At 46.7% G+C, this 16,628-nt stretch overlaps 1 protein-coding gene across 1 annotated transcript in view; it reads left to right on the forward strand.

The window, feature by feature from the left end:
• The window catches only part of NYAP2 (neuronal tyrosine-phosphorylated phosphoinositide-3-kinase adaptor 2), a 189,495-nt gene that overhangs the window by 59,368 nt on the left and 113,499 nt on the right, over positions 1-16,628 (forward strand). The gene's annotated exons all lie outside the window — the stretch shown is intronic.

Raw genomic sequence — 16,628 nt, forward strand, 5'->3', positions numbered from 1 at the left:
GTATTGATCATACAATGAATCATACAATGATAAACATGCTTTATACCTTACATTAGAATAAAATGACATTCCTGCTACTCTGAGCAATGATATTACTGTGAAATATGGATCTGTGCATGTGTCATGTTTTGTTTTTTTAAATTAATAATAGTTTATGTTCAGTTTATAGTCATGCTGAATGCTACTGAGAATGTGGTCTCATATGTAGAATAAACTTCATTGGCAGCCCTTAGTCCTGTGAGCCACTAGGGGATATGACTGGGCTAAAAGATAACTTCCGTTTTGAAGTGTATGGAGCAAGGTGAGTGAGTGGTGGAAACCAGAACCACCATTGTGGAAGCTCACCAACTGCAGAACAAAAGCCAGTCAATACCCTGAAAGCTGTGTGCCACCAGCAACAGACCTCAAATTGGCCGCCAACACAGCCTAACCAGTAGAGAGCAGGAAAGGGGTGGAGAGCTGGGCAAGATGGGAGCAGGATGAGGTACGGTCAGCGACCACCAAATCCCAAATCCTCTTCCTGAGCTGGACACACTCCCAGTGGCTCCGCAGTACTACACCAGCAACAGAGCTGGGTTAGCTCTGAGGATTCCCATATGGAGGTTATATGGCAAGCAGGACACAAGGTAAGTCACCCTCTTACCACTTTTAACCGTCTTCTCCACCAGAACAGAAGTTTAGATCTGGCAGTCTTCAGCCCGGCAGCCCTGCAGTCTCAACCCTGCAACCATATAGAATTGGATTGTTCAATTAGTGAGCACCTTGAGCTCTCAAGAGGCCTGGGGAACTGGAATGTTGGGACTGTAAGCTACACCCACCCTAGTTCACATGGAATTCAGTGGGAAGCTTTGGTCATGTGGTGGGCAGATTTGAGTCAGTGTGGAGTAGTGTTTTTCAATCAGTGATGCTTCATTGCGGTACTTGACCCAACTGCCATGGTATGGCACTGCTCTGCCTAGCCTGACACCACTAAGAGTGGTTGGCCAGGATACTTGTGCACCAGTGGGAAGGTATGGCTGTGCAGCATCCTGGTCCTTCGAAAGAAGTGCAGGTCAAGGAAAGGAGAAAAGGAGGGTGCAGAATGAAAGAGAGATTAGGGAGTGGCAACAGCAACTGGAGAATCTTCTCCCCCATTGCAGGGACAATTGTGAGGCATAGGGGTGGTGTAGGCCTCTGTGCCACCTGAATCCCCCCCCCCCAAATGCTGCCTCTGGCTGCATGCTTGCATGCACATGGACTCCCCCAGGGATATGGGGGAGGGCAAATGGATGAAAGGGCAAGTGTACTCCTCCCCCTCCTTTCAGTTATGTACAGCACGGTCTGCAGTCTTCCTACTCTGTGCTGCTTGAATTTGAAATGAATGGGAATGGTGGTTGCTGGGAATCCAGCACCCCCTGATCATGTTCATTGCAAACAGAAACAGTACAGAGTAGGGAGCTGCACTGTTTGTAAGTCACAGGAAAGAGAAGGGGGGAACTTCTTCCTGCCTACCTGCCTACAGGAAAGCACCAAATAAGTGAGGAGAGGTGATTTACAACCACAGCAGCTTCCCCCCCCCCTTCTCCTTCCAGCAGAGCTTCTAAGCTCAGTAAGGGCTTGCCACTGCCATGATCTTATTCTGACTTGGAGAAGGTGGTGAACAGATAGGCTGTTCACTGCTCCTCCAAGAGCACCCAAGGGTGCTGCTCTAAGCTACCGTTTCTGCTTGCCTCATCGCAGGGCTGCCCTGGTGAGGCAAACCACCCACTCCTGTTCACAGCATCTGTCTCCGGTGGCAGAGGTGCTTGCCAAATTGATACACAAAGGTGTTACACACAGAAGTAAGTACTTGCACAATAAAAGTTGAAACTAGAGTACAGTTAAAAGCTGATGTAGAGTACTTATTGTACTCCTAATCTATTGAAACCACAGCTCAGTTAATTTTAATTCTTTTTGATTTTGTTGTTCATCAAGATTGGCAAGAGACCCTGCACCACTGGTCCACTGACTGCTTCTTTGTTGTATTATTTATTTGCATTAAGATAGAGATCGGTTTTTTAATTGTGAAATTCTCACCTAGTACAAGAGCATCAGAGCTAATTACCTGGAAATAAATATGAAAACACTTGATCCTAATTAGAGAACGTTTTGCTCTATTAGTTTGCTATGGGCTTGACTTCTCTCTTGTGTGCAAATGAGGAGTGGAATCACACCAGTGTAAAATAGGTCTAAATAAGATGCCATTGAACTGATTCCAAAATTACTAATGTGTATTGCTTTGACTTTCCCTTTGTCTCCAAAGCAGCTGTTGCCTACCAAGGATTTGTTGTGTCCTTTCTGCTTTCTTCTGAAAATCGATAGTGTCTCTATTACTTTACTATATCCATTTACTATTATTGTTACATTGCTATGCTCTGGTCGTACCAAAGGTAGAAAAAAAGTCTTAAAAACACAGACACGTGGTCTGACGGAATGGATAGGAGGGTTGGAAGCTCGTACTGTATATAGGCAGTGCCCGATCATAAGGGAATTTTTCATCCATGGATCTTATTTAATGCAGGTTGAGCTCCGACCTGCATTGAGCTCTGACTAGGACTGACCAGAACCCTGTGAATGCAACTGGAGCACAGCTCTGGTCGTATCTAGAGGGTGTCCTGGGGACTGGAGAGGCTGTGCATGGCCTCCTCAATCCTCAGAATGTCTTCTGAGGGCCAAAAATGGTCACTTCTGTTTTTTGACACCCAGAAGGCATTCCAAGGGCCAGGGAGGCCGCACCTGGCATCTCCGGCCCTCAGAACACCCTCTGGACACAACCAGAGCATAGCCCCAGTCACATTCAGAGGGTTGGGTGCGAGCATCTGTGGATTTGATTATCTGTAGGTTTCTGCATCCATGGGGGTTCCAGGAACGAAACCCCTGAGGATGCCACGGCTCAACTGTATAAAGAGAAGACTATGAAAGTCTGAGAGAAGCCACCTCTTGAGGAGTTGGGTTGCTGTGAGATTTTGCTTGGGAAGGAGCTTCAAATATGAACTCCACTTCGAAAGCTGTGGCATCCAGTCTTCTTTGAGCTGCGTTCAACGTGAAGTGGATTTGCACCCCATATCTACTGTTACTTGGTCTTCCCTGCCAGGTTCCTTTTCTAATTTCTACAGCAAATAAAGCCTTCCCTTTGGGAAGAAATAATGCTGTCGCCAGCACAATGTCACTCTCCGCTCTGTGTGACACCCCTGTACTTACCTGGAGCAACAAGAAGCACCCAGAAACAATTTGGTGGTAACACAACGGTATCAGTACATTATTGCATGCACTGCCATATCACTTCCTACACTGTTTGGAGCCTCAGGGAGGATGGGAGTGCACATTGCAGTCAAACTTGGTACAGGTCTCCATTCCGGTTCATCATCCCCCCAGGATGCATCACCTGGGGCAGGTCACCCCTTCCCCTGCTTGCTGTTACTGGGGAGAAGCATTGTTTGACTCACTTTGACAGAAAAAGACCTCACAAGAGCCCTTATTAGCTGAAAATGATAGTGCAGCATTTTCTGCTGGACTAGTACCCATGATCCCTTGCAGGATGTAGTTAATAAGAGACCTTGCAGGACCCTTCCTATGTGAACTGTCTGTTACCTTCTTTGTTTTGCTAAAGGCAAGCGTGTCTTCATTTTCTCTTTTGCTTGGAAAATGGGGGGCAAAGAAAACCGAGTTTCTGTCACTTGGGCTTTTCAAAGAGACGATGAATGCTTAAAAAAACAAACCCTCAAGATTTTTCAAAAGTCCACCAGGAATGTTCAGAAAGGCCAATTGATTTTGGGGGCTTGAGCATCCTAGACAGCTTCAGGTGTTGGTCTGAGATAGCCTCAGAACTGTCAAGGTCTAAAGTTTGGTGGCAACTCAAGATCAGTATCTTCAGACTGGCTCATCATCCCCAACAAGGTAGCAATAAGAAGGGGGAGGGGGGAAACTTGGAGGATGTGCAGAGCAAATGTCCCTCATTACCATCCTACCACATTTTGCCCCAAAACACCTAGGATGATCTGCTAGGCTTGTCAGACTTCCGGATCAGAAGCTATGGTTTCTGAGACAAGCTAAAGTCCCTGGCTGCTCTCGTTTCAGAAACTGATTGGAATTGCCTTGGGCAAAGAGACATAAAGCATTTAGAACTTCTTCCTCTGCTGTGCATTGCGAAATAGAATGTGTCAACTCTTCTTTCACAGCCATTGTCAATGCTGAAAACAGATAGGGACATGTTGCCTTTCTTTTTATCCTAGTGTCATTGTATACCAGTCAGCTGAGGTATACTGAGGAGAGGGAAGCTTTCTACCTTGTAGAAAATCTGTGGCTAAAATGGAACAGGTTAAGGAGTGTATGATACAATGGGCAAGAAATGTTGGTCATGAGATATCCATGGAACAATCGGAGAGCTGGTGGATTAAAAGATTAAAATTTACATTGAATGTAAATCTTAAAGAGAACTTTTATAAAATGATGTATAGATGGTATTTGACCTCAGGTAAATAGGCAAAAATGTATGAAAATGTACCAAATAGATGTTGGAAGTATAAAAGACAAGAAGGAACATTTTATCATATGTGGTGGACCTGTACAAAAGCAAAAAAATATTGGACTTTGATACATCAGCAATTGCGGTTGATACTTAAGGCAAATTTACAAATGAAACCAAATGCTTTTTGTTGGGAATATTCAGAAAGACATGAAACGATGTTTTTATATATGAAAACTGCTGCAAGAATATCGTATGCTAAATACTGGAAAGTTTCAGAGACACCTGCACTGGACGAATGGTGGCTAAAGGTATTGGATCGGGCACAAATGGATAAACTTACAATTCTTCTTAAAGACAAGTCTGTAAAAACTTTTATGGACAATTGGAAACCAATTCATGGACTTCTTGCGCATTGAGGGGAAAATAGGCCAAATAACCTATGGATTCGATGAGTACATAAGGGATTTAGAGCCCAATCCTTTTGTCCGCGCTGCACCTCCGCAGCGCGGACCACAGTTGCAAACGTGCCATAAGGCACGTTTGCGGGGCTTACCACCAGGCGCCTGCTGGAGGTGGCTCAGTTCCATCCAGCGCTGAGCCACCGCCCGGCGGGCTCCCACATTCCACAGCTCAATGGTGTCTGCAACTGCCGGGCTGTGGAACAGGGCATGGGGGCATTCCCGGGGGCATGGGGGAGGCCTTCCGGGGAGGGGGGAGGTGTGATCGGGGGCGTTCCTGGGGGCAGAGGAGAGGCAGGTCCACGGAGCCGAGCTCCACAGGATCCAGGGCGCTCAGGTAGGGCTGCTCACCCTACACGAGCACCTTCACTTTAGCGGTGACCAAGCAGTTGCTGCTAAAGTGAGTAGTCCCATTGCGGGACTGCTTCCCTTACTTGGGGGAAGGGGACAAAGTCCCCTTGTCCCAAGGAGCCTCCCGCGGTAGCACAGGAGGTTCTGGATCTGGCGGGAGCCCTTTCTGGAGCCTCCGGGTCCCGCAGCGCCAGGCAGCTCAGGATTGGGCTGTTAATTTTTATTTTCTTTTTTCTCATTTTTTCTGTGTGTGTTGAAAATGTACTTTTCAGTAAGTAGTAGACTGTTTAAGATCTGATGGCTAATATGTTATATGATTTTGTAGTAGAACAAAGAAATGTAGATCTCTACACTTGCCACACAATTTGCAATGTATTTATTTTTTTAATTTTTCTTTTTATTTGTTTTTAATAAAATAAAAAAGAGGGGGGAAAAGAAAATATGTGGCTAAAATTAGGCAGGAAGGTGGTTAAAAGAGAACTGTAGTATATTTTAATATTTTCTTCTACAAATGTCTTCTGGGGAAAGCACAACTACACCAAGGGCTGGTATCAGTTCTTGGCCTCACTGGGCATCTGGTGAGGCTCCAGGCCCTGAGAAGATCCACTGCTGATCTCTGAGATCACCTCTGTGCTTGCATCCAAGTGCTTGCTTGCAAGTGGGGACCCATCGGTGGCCATTTGCCAAGGCTCCCTAGAAACCTAGAGCCAGTCCTGACTATGCCCACTGCATCTGTCTCTGCACCTCTTAGCCCCAACATGAACCACAAGTCTGAAGGGCTAATATGCTGAAGGCCTTCTTGCCCCCAAGGTCTGCAGTATTTTGCATCACCTCCTGCTGAATGAGCTGTTCTGATTATTTTCCTTTTACTGTTCTCATAGGTATAAATTCATAAACGGACAAAGGGAAAAAAAAAACTAAGGCTGTTTTAATAATGATTGTGATAACTAATTAAACTTTAAAATTACTCTACAATATTTGAAGGCATATGCCTTAATGCAGTGTGCAGGGATTTGGTTATGTGGGTCAAGCTGAGTTTCAATCCAGAAGATATTACCAGGCCCTCCCTTGCATGCTTTAAGCATTTGGTAGTTCAAACTGGGACCAAAATTTAGCAAGAGAAATAGACTTATAAGGATCTCTAGGAGCACAAGAGAGGTGGGCCAAAGCTGACATTCTTTTCAGAATACAGAGGGTTAAAAACAGGAAGTAATGAACAGGAGAGAACGAATGGGACATGTTTTGGGAGAAATGCCAGCATCAATTTGACCGTTTTAGCAGCTGATGATTTAGGCTCCGTTTTGTAATGAAAAATTCAATGCAAACCACTCAACACTTTTAACATGAAATCTTTCCTGGAAAGTTACAATGGTGTGTAAAAAATTTATGAGTTGCTTGAGAGACTAGATGAATTCCTCTGCAGTAATTTTCATTTCATTCAGGGTAGGAATACTGGTGACAAGGTGCAGCATTGAATGTTATGAGGTAAGCATGAGGGTTCCTGTCCTGCATTCCCCAAATTCTCATCATCCCCCAGAAATGGTCCCCCAGCAATTGTGGGTCTTGCTGGGCTCTGAAAATTGAAGTGAGTCCAACAGAGGAGAAAATATAGTCAGGGCATTTGCAGGTAACCATGAGCTGGCAGGGAAGAGATTGAGGGCCCAGTCCTATCCAACTTTCCAGCACCTGTGCAGCTACAATGCAGCCCCAAGGTAAGGGAACAAATATTCCCATACCTTGAGGAGGCCTCTGTGACTGCTTCTCCATTGCAGGATGCATTAGTACAGCTGCACCGGCACAGGAAAATTGGATAGGATTGGGCCCTGAGGCTGCAGTCCAATGTGTGCTCACATGGGAGTAAGTTCCATTGAACTCCATGAGGCTTACTTCTGAGTCGACATGCATAAGATCAGGGGTGTCAAACATAATGTCCGGGGGGGGGGGAGGGAAGGCGGATGCTGGCCCTTGAGCTCTTAGCTGCTGAGCACTGCTGAAAGGGTGGCCCGCATGATAATTGGGTTCTCCCATATCTTGAAATATGATCAAAATTTGCATATTTTCTCTTTTGTCATTTGCAGCTAATGAGTTCCTAAGTGAGAAAAAAGTGCTCATTTCTGGTTATGACCTGTTTAATGACATCACTTCCTGCCTAATGACATCTCCAGCCCTCATCAGTTATCATGAATGCTATTCAGCCCACTTTATGAAACGAGTTTGACACCCCTGCATAAGGTTGTACTGAAGGTGTCCTCTCATCCACCCACCAGTCCCCTTTCCCATCGCAATCTCACACATTCCCATTTTCTTGGCAAATGTATGATGGATGATACATTTGTCAAAATAGCATCTCTGTATCTAAGGGCTCAATCCTAACCCACTTTCCAGCACCGACATAAGGGCAAAGCAGATCCTAGGTAAGGAAACTAACATTCCTTTACTTTGAGGAGGCCTCTGTGAGTATCCCCCAACTGCAGGATGCAGTACACATCCCATTGGCACAGCTATGCCAGTCCTGGAAAGTTGGTTAGGATTTGGGCTTAAGTGAGATTGCTGCTGCAGCTGCACAAAATGGTTGGCAACCTTCAGTCTCGAAAGACTATGGGATAAGCCTACAGCACCCGGTATTCCCAGGCAGTCTCCCATCCAAGTACTAACCAGAACTGACCCTGCTTAGCTTCCAAGATCAGATGAGATCAAGCATGTGCAGGGTAACAGTTGCTGGTTCAGATAACAGTGTGCAGGGATAGCCCTAGCTAATCTGCCACCTGAACCATGGTAAATGTGCTGCTCCAGCCCCCAAATTCTATAGCCATCCCTGCCACTGTATGCAGGTGTCACTGATAACAGACAATACACACCCACAATACTACCCGCCTTTCTTTTGTTTATTGATGGAAGTGGCAATGAGATGGCAAGATCTCCCCCTCTTTGGGGGAGGAGGGGAAGCAGTTGTGGTAGCAATGGCAGAATGGTCAGATCTCTCTCTCCCCCCCCCCCCCAACAACGAGGGGAGAAGGAGGTAGCAGCATTGGCATGACCGGATCTCTGCTAATAGAGGTGATGAAAATTCCAGTGTTGACAAGGTCCTTCCATCTTTACTGGAGGCAGACCCCTGCCCGCTCCCCTATTTCTTCTCACCTGCCCCCTTTTACCTGCACTTTGCTGTGCTGCTCTGTGTTTTCAAACACAGCAATATACATGACTGGAGAAAAGAAGTTGGAAGAAGCACAGACCAAGCTCTAAAAAAGGAAATCAGGAGTGGCAGGTAAGGTGAGGGCTTACCCTCATGGCATGGCACTTCGTCTCATGGCAGGACCAGCCCTGCAGTGAGCAGGAAAGATCTCCTTCCTACAACCTAATCCTATCCACCACTGGTGCAGCGGGTCCACATGGCTCACACCATATCTAGCACTGAAATCGAGAAGGCTAGAAGTGACCTTGGAGTAAGGGAACATTTGTCCCCCTTACCCTGTGTTGAGCTCCATCCTGACCAATAGTGCTGCTTGGATCTGCACCAGTGAAATTGCTTGTGAAAGTCCAAGTAGCTCTATGTAGGGCTTTCAGGCCCAGGATGGGGGTTAGGATACAGTGGTAGCCTCATCCACCATCTCCATCCCTTCCTGGGCCTGAAGCACCCCTCCCCGCCCTCCCCTGCCCCAAAACATCCCTTCACCACCTCCGTTCTACCCTCTTCCACCCCTGTGCTGCTTGGCACTTCACTTACCATCACCAGCATCTATGGGTCAGGATTCAGCACTGGTAGGACAGTGCAGGCCTTCCCACCAGCGCTCCTTATTTGTAAGTAATTGCAAACGTGCACGAATGCTAGCCCAGATTAGGATTGGGCTGCTAGTGGATATTAGGTACCCTGGGAAATCTGGATGACCTAGGGTCCTTGACGGCTGGGACTTTGCCATTACAGTGTTCCAGGAGAGCAAACTTTCCTTCTTATCGCTGCCACCACTAAAGCAGGACCTAGGCAAGTGGAAAGGATGAATAATCCACTCCCCCTATAGTTCTTCTCCTATTCACATTATAAGAACTCAAATCAGTGCTTATATTCTGAACTATCACAGAAACACTGCCAACTAGAGCAGTATAATTTACACTCAGTTCTCCAACTAGTCAGTCAGGGAAGGAGTCCTGGGGGGGGGGGGGGTATTCTGTATGTACTTTCCCTTTGCAGATTCATTGCAGTCTGCGGTAAATGTAATGCTAAACCACTGTTGCTGGGATGAAAATGTCTCTAGTTCTCCTGCACAATACTGCCCTGGGAGGAAAATGTCTCTGTTGCAAGACACTGTCCATTCATGGACTTCCACAACCTGCTTTCACATGTCTTGAGTTCTCCTATCCCACAGTTTGATCATCACACCTGTGATGAGGCAGATAACATGTTTGACTTTCTAATGACCAAGATGGAAGGGCTGTGGCTCAGTGGCAGATCCCATGCTTTAAGGCAGGGGTGCTCAATAGGTGGATCGAGATCTACCGGTAGATCGCGAGGCAAAATGAGTAGATCGCGGAGTGCCGACCCCCCCCTTCAGGTGCCTCTGGGAGGAAACGCCGGGAGTAAGGCCCATTGTACTCAATGGGGCTTACTCCCAGGTAAGTGTGGCTAGGATTGCAGCCTCACAGCCTAATCCTAGGCATGTCTACTCAGTAGTAAGTCCTGTTATACTCAGTGGGGCTCAAGGTACACCAACATACATTGTACACATAACTGTTATATGTTATGATGGCGCGAACATTGTAAAAAAAACTCTGGTAGATCTCCTGGCCTTGCTGGGTTTCAAAGTAGCTCTCAAACCAAAAAAGTGTGAGCACCCCTGCTTTAAGGGAACTGCTGGCACTCAGTAGTAGAGTGCATACTTGTATACTGAAGGCCCCAGATTCTATTCCTGGCATCTCGTGGTAGCGCAGAGAAAAAACAATCGTCTGAAACCTTGGAGAGCTGTTGACAGTGCTGACCAAGATGGGCTAATGGTCTGATTCAGTAAGGTTCCTCTTTATGGAGTGTATACATGCAGTTTTTGGAAGGGGGAAAAAGCGTTGCTTCTAGCACATAGTCTGTGGCTATATGCCTATGTTTGTTCTCCAGTCAGCCCCCAATTTAATGTTACATTTTGCATGGTTGAATACCACTACTGCCATTGAGTATGTACCTGTAAGTAACCATCAAATACTTCCATGGAAATATCTCCCTTTCCTTGTTTTAAAAAAACTGATTATAGACATTCTCACTTCCTAAAGAATATTGCTTTACTTCTACAGGGCTCTGTTGCATAGAATAGCTGATGACCTAATTCTGTGCATGTGTAGGTCTCCCCTCCCCCAAATAGGAATTTGTCTTTTACGTCAGAAGGGAGAATAAGGAGGCAGGCATTTAAAGTCTAGACAATGAAAAAATTCCAAACACTGAGAGATTAATGCAAAATGCTTTTAGAGAAGATACTTATGAAAACAGGCCATACTTTAATTTGATTTTTCGTTAGCGCCGATACACTGGGAAAGCCTGATTCTTTCTTATTCTTAGGTACACTGTTCTCAAGATGGAGCATTTTATTATTATCTCAGATTATGTCAGCAAACAGGAAATGAACCAAAATGTGCTTTATATCCCAATCCTATGGGCCTTCTGCATCAGATGATTTTGAAATCTGCAGATGCAAAAGGCTCAGCAATAGCAGAAAAATCGGGCCACCGTTGTGCACGATGGAGCCACTGGCAAAAACAACATGAACACCCAGCTTGGCTGGCCCCTCCATTGGCAGCACGAGTGGGTCCTGGCCATCAATAGCCTCCTTGATATTTTTAACTGTAATAGAAGTTTATTTGATTATTTTAAATTTGTTAGTACACTAATGATCCTTGATAAAAATAAGTGATTTACGGATGTTATTTATGTGTGCATAAGCCTTATAGTAAAAAAAAGTCACTTCTGTTTCTTTTTCATAAAACTGGAAGTGACATTTTTAATACCTTATAAAGCAGTGTTTCTCAAACTGTGGGTCGGGACCCACTAGGTGGGTCACGAGCCAATTGCAGGTGGGTCTCCACTCATTTCAATATTTCATTTTTAATATATTAGACTTGATGCTACCATGGTATGTGACTGCATTTGGGGAAATGGTACAGACCTTTACTTTCAACAAGCTACTATGTATATTCTTTTAACAATGATAGTAAATAGGACTTACTCCTGTGTAAGCGTGGGTACGATTGCAGCCTAGGATTGTTAAAAAATTTCCTGCTTGATGATGTCACTTCTAGTCATGACATCTTTTCTGGTGGGTCTTGGCAGATTCTCATTCTAAAAAGTGGGTCCTGGTGCTAAATGTGTGAGAATCACTGTTATAAAGTTTTAGGAGGCCCAGGGAATCCACTGAGGGCCTGGTATTCACAGTTTCAGTTGACTGTGGGGGGTTCCAGAACAGAATCCCCATGGATACCAAGGCACGCCTGTATATTGTAAATTCCTGTTACCCTTCTCCTTCTGGTAATGGTATTTTTTCTGACTTTGTCTGTCTTGTAAGCATCTTGGTGCAAAGGAATCAGTCAGTATAAAGACCCACCTGAAGTTATTTGTATGTACGAGTTATTTGTATGTATGAAGTTATTTGTATGTCGTACAATGACATATATACTTTGTGGATGCTCAAAATAACCACATATGATTGATTCGAGCATGGAAAGAAGTTCTCTGGGTCAGCCTCCAGAATAAACAAGAACTTCAAACTGGAACTGGAAGGAGATGATTATGATGGTATCTATAGCAGGCCCTGCTCAGAATTTCTGATATGAGTCATGATGGAACAAGGCTGGTCTACACATGAAAATAGGTTCCCACACGCTGGACACCATACCATGCTTAGAGGCTGGCTGCAGTGGTCCACCTGGCTGCAAATCCAGATGAGAGGAACACAATGCGATCCCTACTGCAGTGCATGGACTGTTGCAGGATTCATAGAAACCTTTAAAAAAATACTTAAGGAGATCTCCTGACCCCAATATATCCTCCCATCAGATCATGGCAACTCCCCTGTGCTTCCCCAGATGTTACTGTTACCACTGGAGGTAGGGTCCTCTTTTGTTCAAAGTTCTCCCTCTCAGATTAATGAAGGGAAAAGGCTACTGCAACTTTTATCAATAAATTAATTGAAACCATATTAGAACATAAGAACATAAGAACAGCCCCACTGGATCAGGCCATAGGCCCATCTAGTCCAGCTTCCTGTATCTCACAGCGGCCCACCAAATGCCCCAGGGAGCACACCAGATAACAAGAGACCTCATCCTGGTGCCCTCCCTTGCATCTGGCATTCTGACATAACCCATTTCTAGAATCAGGAGGTTGCGCATACACATCATGGTTTGTACCCCGTAATGGATATTTCCTCCAGAAACTTGTCCAATCCCCTTTTAAAGGCGTCAAGGCTAGATGCCAGCACCACATCCTGTGGCAAGGAGTTCCACAGACCGACCACATGCTGAGTAAAGAAATATTTTCTTTTGTCTGTCCTAACCCGCCCAACACTCAATTTTAGTGGATGTCCCCTGGTTCTGGTATTATGTGAGAGTGTAAAGAGCATCTCCCTATCCACTCTGTCCATCCCCTGCATAATTTTGTATGTCTCAATCATGTCCCCCCTCAGGCGTCTCTTTTCTAGGCTGAAGAGGCCCAAACGCCGTAGCCTTTCCTCATAAGGAAGGAGCCCCAGCCCCGTAATCATCTTAGTCGCTCTCTTTTGTACCTTTTCCATTTCCACTATGTCTTTTTTGAGATGCGGCGACCAGAACTGGACACAATACTCAGGTGTGGCCTAACCATAGATTTGTACAACAGCATTATAATACTAGCCGTTTTGTTCTCAATACCTTTCCTAATGATCCCAAGCATAGAATTGGCCTTCTTCACTGCCGCCGCACATTGGGTCGACACTTTCATCGACCTGTCCACCACCACCCCAAGATCTCTCTCCTCATCTGTCACAGACAGCTCAGAACCCATCAGCCTATATCTAAAGTTTTGATTTTTTGCCCCAATGTGCATGACTTTACACTTACTGACATTGAAGTGCATCTGCCATTTTGCTGCCCATTCTGCCAGTCTGGAGAGATCCTTCTGGAGCTCCTCACAATCACTTCTGGTCTCCTCTTTCCCTCACTCACCATCCAGAGGGCCAACCACTTCTCTGGCGGGTTTCCTGCTTCTAACATATTTGAAGAAGCTTTTATTATTCCCCTTAATGTTGCTGGCCATGCGTTCCTCATAGTCTCGCTTGGCCTCCCGTATCACCTTCTTACATTTCTTTTGCCACAGTTTATGTTCTTTTTTATTCCCCTCATTAGGGCAAGACTTCCATTTACGGAAGGAAGCTTCCTTGCCCTTCACAGCCTCTCTAACTTGGCTGGTTAGCCATGCGGGCACCCTCCTGGATTTAGTGGAACCCTTCTTTCTTTGCGGTATACACCTCTGCTGGGCCTCTATTACTATTGTTTTAAGTAGCCTCCATGCACTCTGGAGAGATTGGACTCTTTTTACCCTCCCTTTCAACCTCCTTCTAACCAGCCTCCTCATTTGAGGGAAGTCCGCCCGTCGGAAGTCAAGGGTTTTTGTTAGAGATTTGCCTGGTATTCTTCCCCCAACGTGCATGTCAAAACGGATCGCAGCATGATCACTGTTCCCCAATGGCTCAGTAACGTTTACATCTCTAACCAGGTCCTGCGTACCGCACAATATTAAATCCAGAGTCACCTGTCCTCTGGTGGGCTCCGTGACTAGCTGCTCTAAGCCACAGTCATTTAGCACATCAAGAAATCCGGTTTCCTTATCGTGACCAGAACACAAATTGACCCAGTCAATATGAGGATAATTGAAGTCCCCCATGATTACAACCCTGTCCCTCCTTTTCACCTCCCTGATCTGTTTCCTCATTTCAAGGTCCCCATCCAATTTCTGGTCTGGAGGACGATAGCACGCCCCCAGTATTACATCGCTGCACAAGCCTGGTAATTTAACCCACAGAGATTCTACGGTGGAGTCGGACCCACCTTCAATCTCTACTTTGCTGGATTCTATCCCTTCCTTAACATAAACGGCCACCCCACCTCCAACACGCCCCTGCCTGTCCCTCCTGTAGAGTTTATAGCCCGGGATTGCGGTATCCCACTGATTCTCCGCATTCCACCAGGTTTCCGTTATGCCCACTATGTCAATGTTTTCCCTTGTCACCAGACATTCCAGTTCTCCCACCTTTGCTCATAGACTTCGGGCATTTGCATAAAAGCATTTGTAGACGGAATGCCCCAGGATGGGCTGCTTATTCGCTCCTTTGTCCCCGCATCCTCTCATTGTGCCAAACCGTCTATCACATCCCATCACGCTACCTTTCCCAATTTCTTCTCCTACTCTGCCTTTGTTTTGTTCTCTAACCTCCCCATCTGAAAGCCAGGACCTCAAAGGTAGCGTTCTCTGAAGTGCTACCTGTTCCACGCGCAGGGCCAGCTAGGCAGGCGGAGATCAGGGGTCTCAATGTGTGGATGAGACGGTGGTGTAGGGAGGAGGGGTTTAGATTCGTTAGGCACTGGGGAACGTGCCGAACCGAACCGGATGTCCCAAACGTGCCGAACCGAACCGGAGTCCCGAACCGGATGCCCCTCGGCTCCTGTCGGCCTTCCCCCAGGGATCAGTTTAAAAGCTGCTCTGCCACCTTTTTAATGTTATATGCCAGCAGTCTGGTTCCATTCTGGTTCAAGTGGAGCCCGTCCCTCTTGTACAGGCCCCGCTTGTCCCAAAACGTTCCCCAGTGCCTAACGAATCTAAACCCCTCCTCCCTACACCACCGTCTCATCCATGCATTGAGACCCCTGATCTCCGCCTGCCTAGCTGGCCCTGCGCGTGGAACAGGTAGCACTTCAGAGAACGCTACCTTTGAGGTCCTGGCTTTCAGCTTCCTGCCTAAAAGCCTAAATTCGGCCTCCAGGACCTCCCAGCTACACTTGCCCACGTTGTTGGTGCCGACATGCACCACAACTGCTACCTCTCCCCCAGCACTGTCTACCAGCCTGTCTAGACGAGAAGTGATGTCCGCAACCTTCGCACCAGGCAGGCAAGTCACCATGCGGTGCTCACATCCGTCGCAAACCCCCCTCTCTATGTTTCTAATAATCAAATCCCCCACTACAAGAAGCCCCCGACCCCCCTCCCGCCGAGGAGTATCCCAAGTGCGTTCGGATACGGGCCCATCCCCTGGAGAAGGGGTCCCCCCTAGGGGATTGTTTCCCTCCTCTCCAGGATGACGTTCTCCAGCCCCGAGACTTGCCACCTGGGCAGCTGAGGAGCTGCACGCCTGAGGTTGGGACGAAGCCTGATCGTCCCCAGAAGTCTCCCCATGGTCCTCCTCTGGTTGCCTGCGCTTCTCCAGGTTGGCCACCAAGGCTTCAAGGGAGCGGACGCGTTCCCTGAGACCCTGGAGCTCCTTGCACCGAGGACATACCCATGACTTATGCCCCAGAGGCATATAATCATACATGTGGCACTCAATGCAGAACACTGGATAGCCCCCACCCTGCTGCTGGCTGTCTGACTGCATAGCTTTTGTGTTGTTGTTGTTGTTTTATTTAGGGGTACTTCTAAAAAACCCTACACTGGTTAGCATCCCTCTTCTCAAGGGAAGAGGAAGGGCAGTGTATGGGGCCCTGGCCTCCTCGCCCTGCTGCTGAACTCGCCCAGATGCTAAACTCTCAGTTTACCTGGCACTTAGTTCCCAGAGGCACTTGGGGTCCCAGAGGCCACACGCGTCTGGAGAGAGCCTCACGTGATGGCAGGCCTAGCTTTATACTCCTGGCTGGCTCCTCCTCCCTCCTTCCTTCCTGATTGAAAAGGGGGGCTGGTCTTCCCAGGTGAGTTTACAAAAGCTCAGGAAGACAAAAGGCTGCTGATGGGCGTAACCTACTCTGCAGGCTCCTGAATGGAGTGCTTGGATTAGCCTAATGGGGCTTTTATCACCTCCTTAAGGTGGTGATGCTGAAATTCTAAAATGGACTATGCCTGGGTGGTTGGGAATTGGCCCTTACTAGGTTCTTTCCCTCCTAGTTCAGTTCTCTTAGGTTGGACTGTTTTGTAACCTCAGGCTAGTTTTTATTTGAGTTTGTTTAATTATTTATTGCTCTCTAGATCCTATGTCCCAATTTACTGAACTGTTTAGGTTATGTTCTAACTTAGATTAAGTTTAACTTGGGTTAAGTATATTAAAGTGCTGGCTGAACACAAGTGAGGGAGGGGCCATGGTGTTGAATTAATATAGCGGCAAAGTCTAGTTCTAAGGCCC

Source organism: Tiliqua scincoides, chromosome 3 (genome assembly GCF_035046505.1).
Source record: "Tiliqua scincoides isolate rTilSci1 chromosome 3, rTilSci1.hap2, whole genome shotgun sequence".
NCBI lineage: Eukaryota > Metazoa > Chordata > Lepidosauria > Squamata > Scincidae > Tiliqua > Tiliqua scincoides.